This window comes from Lutra lutra, chromosome 13 (genome assembly GCF_902655055.1).
Source record: "Lutra lutra chromosome 13, mLutLut1.2, whole genome shotgun sequence".
Taxonomy (NCBI): domain Eukaryota; kingdom Metazoa; phylum Chordata; class Mammalia; order Carnivora; family Mustelidae; genus Lutra; species Lutra lutra.
The window spans coordinates 51,181,999-51,191,894 of NC_062290.1; the positions used below are offsets into that span (position 1 = coordinate 51,181,999).

At 37.1% G+C, this 9,896-nt stretch overlaps 1 pseudogene; it reads left to right on the top strand.

The window, feature by feature from the left end:
• The first annotated feature begins 544 nt into the window (after window positions 1–544).
• On the top strand, window positions 545–1,105 carry LOC125082973 (ferritin light chain-like; annotated as a pseudogene).
• Window positions 1,106–9,896: the final 8,791 nt, after the last annotated feature.

The following is a 9,896-nucleotide window of genomic DNA, read 5'->3' on the forward strand; positions in this document are numbered from 1 at the left end:
ATCACGATTTGAAAAAAAAAAGTGACTAACATATTCGTAACGGGCACCCTAATAGCCAGACTGCAGACTCTTAATTTCTTACTAGAATAAACTGGTGTTCTTAGGGGCTCCTGGGTGGCTCAGTTGTTAAGCATCTGCCTTCAGCTCAGGTCATGACCCCTGGTCCTGGGATTGAGCCCAGAAGCGTCAGGCTCCCTGCTCTGCAGGAAGCCTGCTTTTCCCTCTCCCACTCCCCCTGCTGTGTTCACTCTCTGTCTCACTGTGTCTCTGTCAAATAAATAAATAAAAATCTTAAAAACAAAACAAACTTGTATTCCTTAGAAAAATTACTGATTAGGCAGAGTATCCAGTGTTCCTGCAGATCTGTCTCTTGTTTCAACAGTGTTTGGATGGAACAGACCCAAGGACACCCTTTCTACTAGCCTCTAACCATTCTCAACCTTTTTCCCAGTTGCCAACCTCAGAGCCATCTTCTTAGACACCCTCTTCCTCTGGGACCAGCTAATACTCTATTTTGAGCTTAGCTCTTTATTAGTGATCAACCATGAGCTTTCAGGCATATCAGAATTATTCCACCAAGGTGAAGACCAACAACAACAACCTGATCAACATGCTTCTATGGGCTTCCTACACCTACCTCTCTCTAGGATTCTATTTTGACCATGATCATGTGGCTCTGGGGGGCACGGGCCGCTTCTGTGAGTCACTTGGCTGAGGAGAAGTATGAGGACACTGAGCTTCTCTTGAAGATGCAAAACCACCACAGTGGCTACATCCTCTTCCAGGACTGTGGAAGCCATCCCAAGATGAGTGGGGTAAAACTCTGGATGCCAAGGAAGCCACCCTGGCTTTGGAGAAGATCTGAACCAAGCCCTTTCACATCTGCATGTCCTGGGTTCTGCTTTTGCAGATTCCCATCTCTGTGACTTTCTGGTGAATCACTTCTTGGATGAGGAGGTGAAACTCAAGATGGGTAACCACCCGATTAAGCTCTGCAGACTGGGCAGCCCCCAGGTTGGGCTGGATGAGGATCTCTTCCAAAGGCTCATTTTCAAACACAACTAGAAGCCTCTGGAGCTCAGTGATCTTTCAGGAGCCCCTGTGACATCACCCTGGTGCCAGGGCTTGTCCCTGAGCCTCTTATAGCAGCCACTAAGCAGCTTTTCAACCACCTTGGAGCTCTCTCCCAAACCATGGACCAACTGGGGGAAAAAAAAGCTTTTTGCAGCAAAAACAAACAAACAAACAAAAACAAAGAAAAAGAAAAATTACTGATCATAACTCTGAGAAAGGCAAACATACATGTGTGACTATAACAATTTTCCTTCTTTTAAGCTTTATTTAAGGGTAATAAGGTAGTAATAGCTTAAATTAAAAATGTCACCTATGTATTATTTTGTGGATTATAATTTACATAGCAGTAAAACATATGATACAAAAGCAAAAGAGGAGAAATTGAAGTATGGAGTTGTAAAGGTCTTAAATGTAAAGTGAAAGTAGATTGTACTACTATTTGAAAGTAGATTGTAATTAAAAAATGCATATTATCAATCCTAGAGCAACAACTAGAAAGAATAAAAGGAGATACTGGAATTATTTTAAAAATATGCACAACAGGCTGAAAAAGAGAACATAGACACTAAGACTAGATAAAAGTAGAATACACAAAAGAGGGTAGTAGATTTAAATTCAACCATATCAATAATTACATTAAATGTAAATGTTCCAAATACTTATAAGAAGTAGAATTTGTCAAAGTGAATATAAACAAGACCTGATTGTAAATTCTCTACAAGACAACTACTATTATCTCAAGTTTACTATAAAGAATGAGAAAAGCTATATTATGCCAATAATAAAGATAAAAAATCTTTAATAGCTCTCTCTATATATGTGTATATATAGTAAATTCACATTAGAAAGAAAAGACAAAATAATCCCTCAAGAGGACATAACAATTTTAAATAGATGTACATGCAATAAAAGCTACATAATACATTCATAAACATAACTGGATATCTTATCTTACACTCTCATTAATTGTTATAAGTAGAATAAAAAGTGCTTAACAATGTAAAATGACACTGCAACCTACTTAACCCAACTGACATTTATTAGAGCATACCACTCAATACAGCATAACCAATAATCTTTCCAAATGCCCATGGAACATTCACCTAGACATGTTATATGCTGGTCAACAAAACGAGTCACAATTAAGTTAAATTGATTGAAATCACAGAAAGTCTATTTTCTGATTAAAAGAGAATTAAATTAGAAATAAGTTACAGGAAGATTGACAGAAAATCCCCAAATATTTGAAAACCAAACAACAAAATTCTAAATAAACTATTGGTTAAAAAAAAAATCAAAGGGAAATTGGAAAATATTTTGAACAAAATAAAAATGAAAAAGCAATGTGTCACAATTTATGGGATACAACTGAAGGAGTTCTTAGAGGACTATCGATAGTTTTAAGCATTTGGCAAAAAGATTCAAATCACTTATAAAAGGAACTAGAAACGAGGAAATTAAACTAAAATGACAAAGAAAAGAACTATTACAGATAAAACCAAAAATCAAATAGAAAAGAACAATTTTTCATGATGGAAGGCAGAATAGTAGTTTCCTAGACCTGGGGTTGAGCAGAAGAGAAATTGAGAAAAAGCTAGTGGGAATTTGGAGCATGAAGAAATTATTCTGTATCTTGATTCTGGTAGTGGTTATAAATGTGTATATATTTGTTAAAAATCATTTCACTGGGGGCACCAGGGTGGCTCTCTTGGTTAAGCCTGATTTGATCTCAGCTCAGGTCTTGATCTCAGGGTTGTGAGTTCAAGCCCTAATTTAGGTCCCCAGGCAGAGCCTACTTAAAGGGGAAAAAAAAAATCATTTCACAGTACACATAAAATAGGTTGCTTTATTTTATGTAAACTGTACCTTACTAAAGCTGATTTTACCTTTTTTAAAAAAAGATTTTATCTATTTATTTTAGAGAGAGCAAACATGAGTGGGGGGAAGAAGAGAAGGAGAAAGAAAGAATCTCAAAGGGACTCCAAACAGAGCATAGAGCCCGACTCAGGGATCAGTCTCACAACCCTGAGATCATGACCTGACCTGTGCCGAAATCAAGAGCTGGTCACTGACCTGACTGAGCCAACCAGGCTCCCTGTTAGTACAGCTGACTTTTAAAAAATTCTTAGATATTTTAGGAAATGGAACAATGACTGAATATTTGACTATTAAGGAGTTATAATATCTAAAATGATACTGTGATCATTTTTAAAATAAGGAGTTCTGACCTATTAGAAATGCACATTGATGTATTTGTGTATGAAATAATAGAACCACTGAGGTTTGTTTCATAAGATTGTTAGTAGCAGGGAAGTATTTGGGAGTAGAGACGAAAAGTAATTTGCCGTGAGTTGATAACTGCTTGAGGTAAGTGATGAGTACATAAGATTTTCTAATATTATTCTCTGTACTTTTGAATGTGTTTGAAATGTTCCATAAGGAAATGTTTAAAAATATGTCTTTAATGCATGTTTAATCTGGTACATTGAAAAAAACTGAGGCATTTTAGCAGAATTTTTTAATCAAATAATCAATGGCTCTTTTTCTCTGTATTTCTCCAACTAGCTTGTTCAAATATCATGTTAACAATTCTACTGCTTTACTTTTATTAATAGGAAATCTGTAGTCCCAATAGTTTGGTGTTTTGTCCCCCCCCCCCTTCTAAAAAACCTTGCATAGACTAAGGATTTTATGGAGGTGAACATTCATTCACACCTTGGACTAAAAATTCTGGCACGACAATTATCTAGCTATATTAACCTCGAAAAGGACACCTGACTTTTCTGAGTCTGAGATTCCTCATTGATAAAAAGGACCAGTGCTAAACTTTTTTTTTTTTTTTTTTGGCAAGTAATAAGATAAACTGGCATAACATCTAACTATAAGCATGAGCTACTATAATTATTTTATGATAGTACCTTGCAACACTATTTAAAATTCTCCAAATCCACAAAACAAAGAGACTCAGTGTTGATCTCTCATTTAGCTTCCAAGCCTACACTGTTGTCATGGTTGTTTAACCTCTTTTTATTAAACTTTTCTTTACCATCAATAATTACACAAGAACCGCAACCCACTTCCAACTATATTTACATCAATGTTGACAACGGCAACCCATCAATTACATGCTCTGAGGTACACTGAAATCTATTCACATATTTGGAATACCTCATTCCCCTCCAATCTGCCCTAAAATGATTGTGCTGATTTTCCCAGCGGTTTCAGAACCTTCTCTTTTTTGGCTCCCATACCATTCTTGGGATAGACAAGCACAAAGTCAGAGCAATGACAATTGGAACTCCATGACTATTCCATTGAAAGTCAATTGAATTTCAATTTCCTTCAATGGAGAAAGCCAGGAGGAACCAATTATTGTTGCTTTAACATTGTGCAATTTTACCTCAGGCACCACTTAGGATCCAAATGAAAACATTTCAATTCCTGCTTATTACCTTCTTCCTGATAAAACACTATTTTCCCCTGGCTCCTGAAAATAGTGGTATATCAAGGGAACCCTCTATTAAATACATTTTAGCATCTTGGCTATATTAACAACTATTAAAAGAGAAAAGATATACAGGGACCAATATTCCACATATAAAGCTATCTGCTGTTTATTTTGCCAGCAATTTTATGTGGTGTTGCTCTTACTTCCACTTGTCACAACTTACTTGAGAACAAAGTCAGTACAATTCCCTTTCTGTTGGGGACATCAATTCCCAATCTGGAAGAAATCTCATCTCCATGCTGCGTTAGCTTGCATCTGCCACAACCGCAGGATTTCTGGGAGGCTACTGGCACAACTCACACATTTCCACTGCGAAGCTTGGCTTTGGGAAGGAGTGAAAACGCTGTTCCCCTAGCAGCCATTCAGGGCCACAAACTGTGAAAGCCAGAGCCACCTAACAAGCTGTGAAAATTTCAGCCACCTGAGGAGCTGTGAAAGACAAAGATGGTGCTGGATGAAGAGACAAGAGCAGGCAGGAGTCTCCAGAGGACCTGCAAATATCCTAGACTTTCATGTCAGCCAAGAAACCACACACTCTGAACTAAGTAACAGAGTCAGCAGGGACTAAAAAACAGAAGTGAAAATCAACTCCATCATGTTGGAAAATGCCCACTCAAGGGTAGGAGATCAGTCATCTTAAGTCATTACGCTGTGGGCCTGTTGTATCAAAAGAACACAGATTATATATGGAGAACAGAAAGAGACTTTGCATCAAACATATCCAGGGGCCAACAACTGAGCCAGTTTCCAAGCCAGACTCTGAGTTCTGTAGCTCAGCATGTGAAAAACCTAAAAGACAAAACAAAAACAAAAAAAGAAAACACCCAAAACTCTGGGGGTATCCCAGGCTGCAAGGATAGGTGCTATGTCTTTTTTCTAGTCTCCTCCTGAGTTAGAGCAGGAACCAGGAGTTTTTATGGGTCATTACTTCTTATGTTCAGCAAAATTGACTATATTCTGCCCGGGACACATCTGGCATGCTGCCTTTCCCTCCTAAGCCTTCTGAATACTCTTGTTTCCCTAGCCCCAGTTGGACGTGAGATTATCACAGGGATACAACTTCATCACTGGATCACCTTTCATGCTGGTATGATCCTCAAGCCAGTTTTTAAGAATTTAAAGGGCAATATCAATTATCCTCTCAAAGCCGTTTCACATCAATGAAGAAGCTTTAAAAACTAGATTTAAGTTCCTGTTGTCAACTTAGGTTGAGGTTATGGTAGGTCTAGGAAGCTTGATTTAGCCCAAGTATGATTGGAAGCAAAGAATAATTTCAAACCTTGTTCTCTGGATTGGCACTGCCGAAGAGACCAAGGGCATTCCTTTGACTAATTTTCCAGAATCTATCTTAAGATTTTTTTTTATATTCTTTTTATCATCTACAATGGATATTGCTTGTTAAAATAGGAAGTTAAAATCTTGTAAAAACGCTTTTGGAAGTTTAGAAAGGCTTTTAACCCAAGAGAAATGGAAATTTTGCCCTTGTAATTCTCTTTGCCTTAAGTTCTGAAGGAGGTTATCAAAACTAAGAATTATAAGAATTAACACTAGATTCTTATTAAAGGACAGATTTTTACAGAGAGTAAAGTCATGACCCCTATGAAAATATAAAATGAGCATATGTCTAAGATATTATTTAACTCAATCAATGAGAGAACCCAGAATGTTATAACCAGTTCTAAGGAGGATTCAAAGAACCACACATATATAGGCAATCAGGAATGCTAAATGAATTTGCAAATAGATGAAAAACTAGACAATTACACTCCCCTGAATACAATTCATTTGCATTGCTATGAACCAGAATCAGATGCATTGTTATTAATGTTACACAATTTACAGAGTTGTAAAATGAAAGGCAGAGATAACTTGGAAAGGTGCCCTACAATATGCCTAGTTGGCTACTCAAGGCATTTGCATCCTTTTGGTCCTAGTGGTCACGCTTTTTCCTGCCATTCTAAACAAAATGTTGAGAAGAGGTAAAGAAGGTCTTGGTTAGAACTGCTGTTTACAAAAACCCAGAAGGCTGCCTTGCACACGTCTAGTTTTAATATTAAATTATCCTGTTGTTTATTTTGTATGAATTCCAAGTGTTAATCTATAAGAAACTTACACATGCCCTACACATGCATGACATGGTGCATTAATTTCCTAGCATGGCTACAACAACTTACTGCAGATAAGGTGGCTTAGGACAACCACCACAAACTGTGTTATCTCACAGTTAATCAGATTTGATTTTCTGTCAAATCTGAAATCCAGGTGTTGTAAGGGTTGATTCCTTCTGGGTAGTCTGAGGGGGAATATGTTCCATGCCTCCCTTCCAGCTTCTGATTATTGTCTGTAATCCTTGGCATTCGTTCCTTGGCTTATAGACACATCACTTCAGTTTCTACCTTCATTTTCATATGGTGTTTCCCCTGTGTATCTGGGGCTTTGTCCAAATATTTTTCTTCTTATAAAGACACCAGTCATTTTGGATTTAGGGCCCTCCCTTATCTGGTATGACTTCCTCTTAGCCTGATTATATCTGCAAAGACTCTACTCCCAAGTAAGGTCTGGGTAGACATGAACTTTTGGGGGGACACTATTCAACCCAGAACACAAGATATCAAATCGATATTTGATATCAAAGATATCAAATGAAGAGGATGTGAAGGGAACAATGTTTCTTATCAAGAGACTATCAGGCAACAATGAAAGGCATAGAGTTTTTAGTGGCAAGAGGCGTAACTCAGAGCACTCCAATTAAAGAGCACTTCTTGTTTATAACCAGGCCTGGATCATTTCCAAAAGGCAAACCAAGCAAGTCAATGTGATACCAGACTTCTGGGCCAATGTTCCAAAGGCAGCAGTCCACTTACATTCTTCAGGATTCAGAAAGAGCTTCTAATTCTAGCTTTGGAACTAATCAGCTGTGTAAACTGGGGCACATCCTTTTCCTAATGCAGCCTCACTTTCCTCTTTGGCCAAAGAAGAAAAATAGACAAATATTTCTAAGTCCCCTTCCACCTGTGATTTATGATATATTTTTAATACACACAAAATGTCCAACTTAGCTCTTAAGACATGAAAATGATTGTTTTTTAGAATTGTTCAAACCTATTTCTACCTCTGTGCTTTCTAAAGTTAAAACAGAATTTTAAGTTTTGTTGTTTTTATAGTCTGTGGTAGGAAAAAAAAGTTGGGGTCTCTTGCTCTTTCTATGTCAGAAATGAACACCTGATTTTACATTTCTTCTATATGACCCTGAGCCCTTGGCCACACCTGCAAGGACTCTGACTTTGCACAAGCCCAGTGGGGCATTCTTACTGCAGTATTTGCTGGGCTCTAGGGGCCCCCCTTTATATAGATTATAGCTACAGATAATCTATAGTTATATAGATTATAGTTATACAGATTATAGTTACTATGTGCAGAGTTCTTGGTGATCAGGGGCAGGCGTCCTACATAGCTGATCGGATCAGAATGGGCACTTGACCATGCTGGAGGGGAACTAGGACTCTTTCTTGAAAATTTAAAAATGAGGTTAAGATAGAGTCACTCTAGGCTCTTCTCATAAACTGAGAAATGTAAATTGGAAAGCTATTGAGTGTATATATAAATTAAACTAAACAGAGATAAAGATTTAAAAAAAGTATTAAGAGAAAGAGGCAGAGATTTGATGCTGCTACTCCTTATAATACCTAGATGCTTTCCTGTATTTTTGTCCCAGGACTTTCTTAGACTGTTTTGAAATGGTTTTGTCACTTGCAATTTGAGTAAGTTTGGCTGGAACATCGTTGATTTAATATACCACTAATTAAGAAAATTTCCTTATTATGTTAGATTAAATTCATTGTGAAAATCCTTTCCTCAATATATGTATAAGAATTTAATTATCCACAATATGTAAATATTGATTTTTCAAAGAGGTTAATAAGTTTAAGAATCATTTTAACAATGACCAAAATGATTATATTACATGAGCAATTATCTAACAGAAATCATTTAAAATGAATGTGAATATGTTCTAGATAGTTTATGTTACCGGTACCACCACTTTTTTGAAGTATTGTAAATACCTGTTGTTTAAATCTTTGGCTAAGTTACAATATGCAAACCACACTTTAGAATCTCCTTTCCATTACAGCTATGAAATAGAAACATGTGGAGGCTGTTTGGCCTAAGATTCAAGAAAGGATAATTACCACTAGGTGGATTCCTAAAAACAGTGGCAGGCACAAATCAACTACAAGAAAGGCTGATTCTACGTAGATTGTCAGGAGCAGATCAAAGGGTCATGAAGATCTCCTTCCATGACATCTTGGGAAAAAGTAACTAGAGACTTCAAAGGGTATTGGGTACTCAAATGGTGAAGTTAGTCTAAGAAAACGTAATCGGTTAGAATTCTGTTCTTTGCAAGGCATTATGGAAACCATTTTATGGGGAATTTGTTGAGAGCTACCACAGGGCTCAGACCTGTATCTAATGCTACTCTCCCACAAGAAGAACCTTGAGAAGAACTCAATGCTCCTACCTAAGTTTCCTTTACCTCTAGAGGAAGTCGGGGAGCTGAAGAAGAGCTACAAATCTTGCCTCAATTTCTCAGATGTTAATTTTCCATAAGCACTTCTTGAAATGTCAATGAGACAAGATATGCTGAACCTATCTATGTCTTATTTCCACAGAGTCGAACGCAAGCTCAAAAAATTCCTAAGGTGAAAATTTTGGCACTCTACTTTCTTTTTTTTTAAAGATTTATTTATTTATTTGAAAGAGAGAGAGAGAGAGACTATGGGGGAAGGGTCAGAGGGAGAGATAAAATCCTCAAGCAGACTCCCCACTGAGGGAGGACTCTTGCCGACACAGAGCTCAATCCCAGGACCCTGAGATCATGACCTGAGCCAAAATCAAGAGTCAGCCACTCAACTGACTGAACCACCTAGGCACTCTGACATTCTACTTTTTTAAAAAAATATTTCCATGGGAAGTCTTCTATAAACTCTAAAATATAAAATACATGTAAATCATGCTATGATCCTGGACTACAAGAGTGTTGAGAAGACAGAAATTCAGGGCACCCTGCATGACCAGTAAGAAATAAAGTGTTAATTAAACATCACTAATAAATACAAAGTCATAGACATCTTTAAGTTTCAATTTCAGCTTTAAATATAAGCTGCATGTCTATTGTGCATTTATGTAACAGTGAACAATAGAAATTAACATCTATTTAGCACATATTATATGCCAGGCACTGTGTCAGGCACTTGATAGGTATCAATTCTCAAAGACTCACACCAAACCAACTGCCCGCTCCATTAACATTACA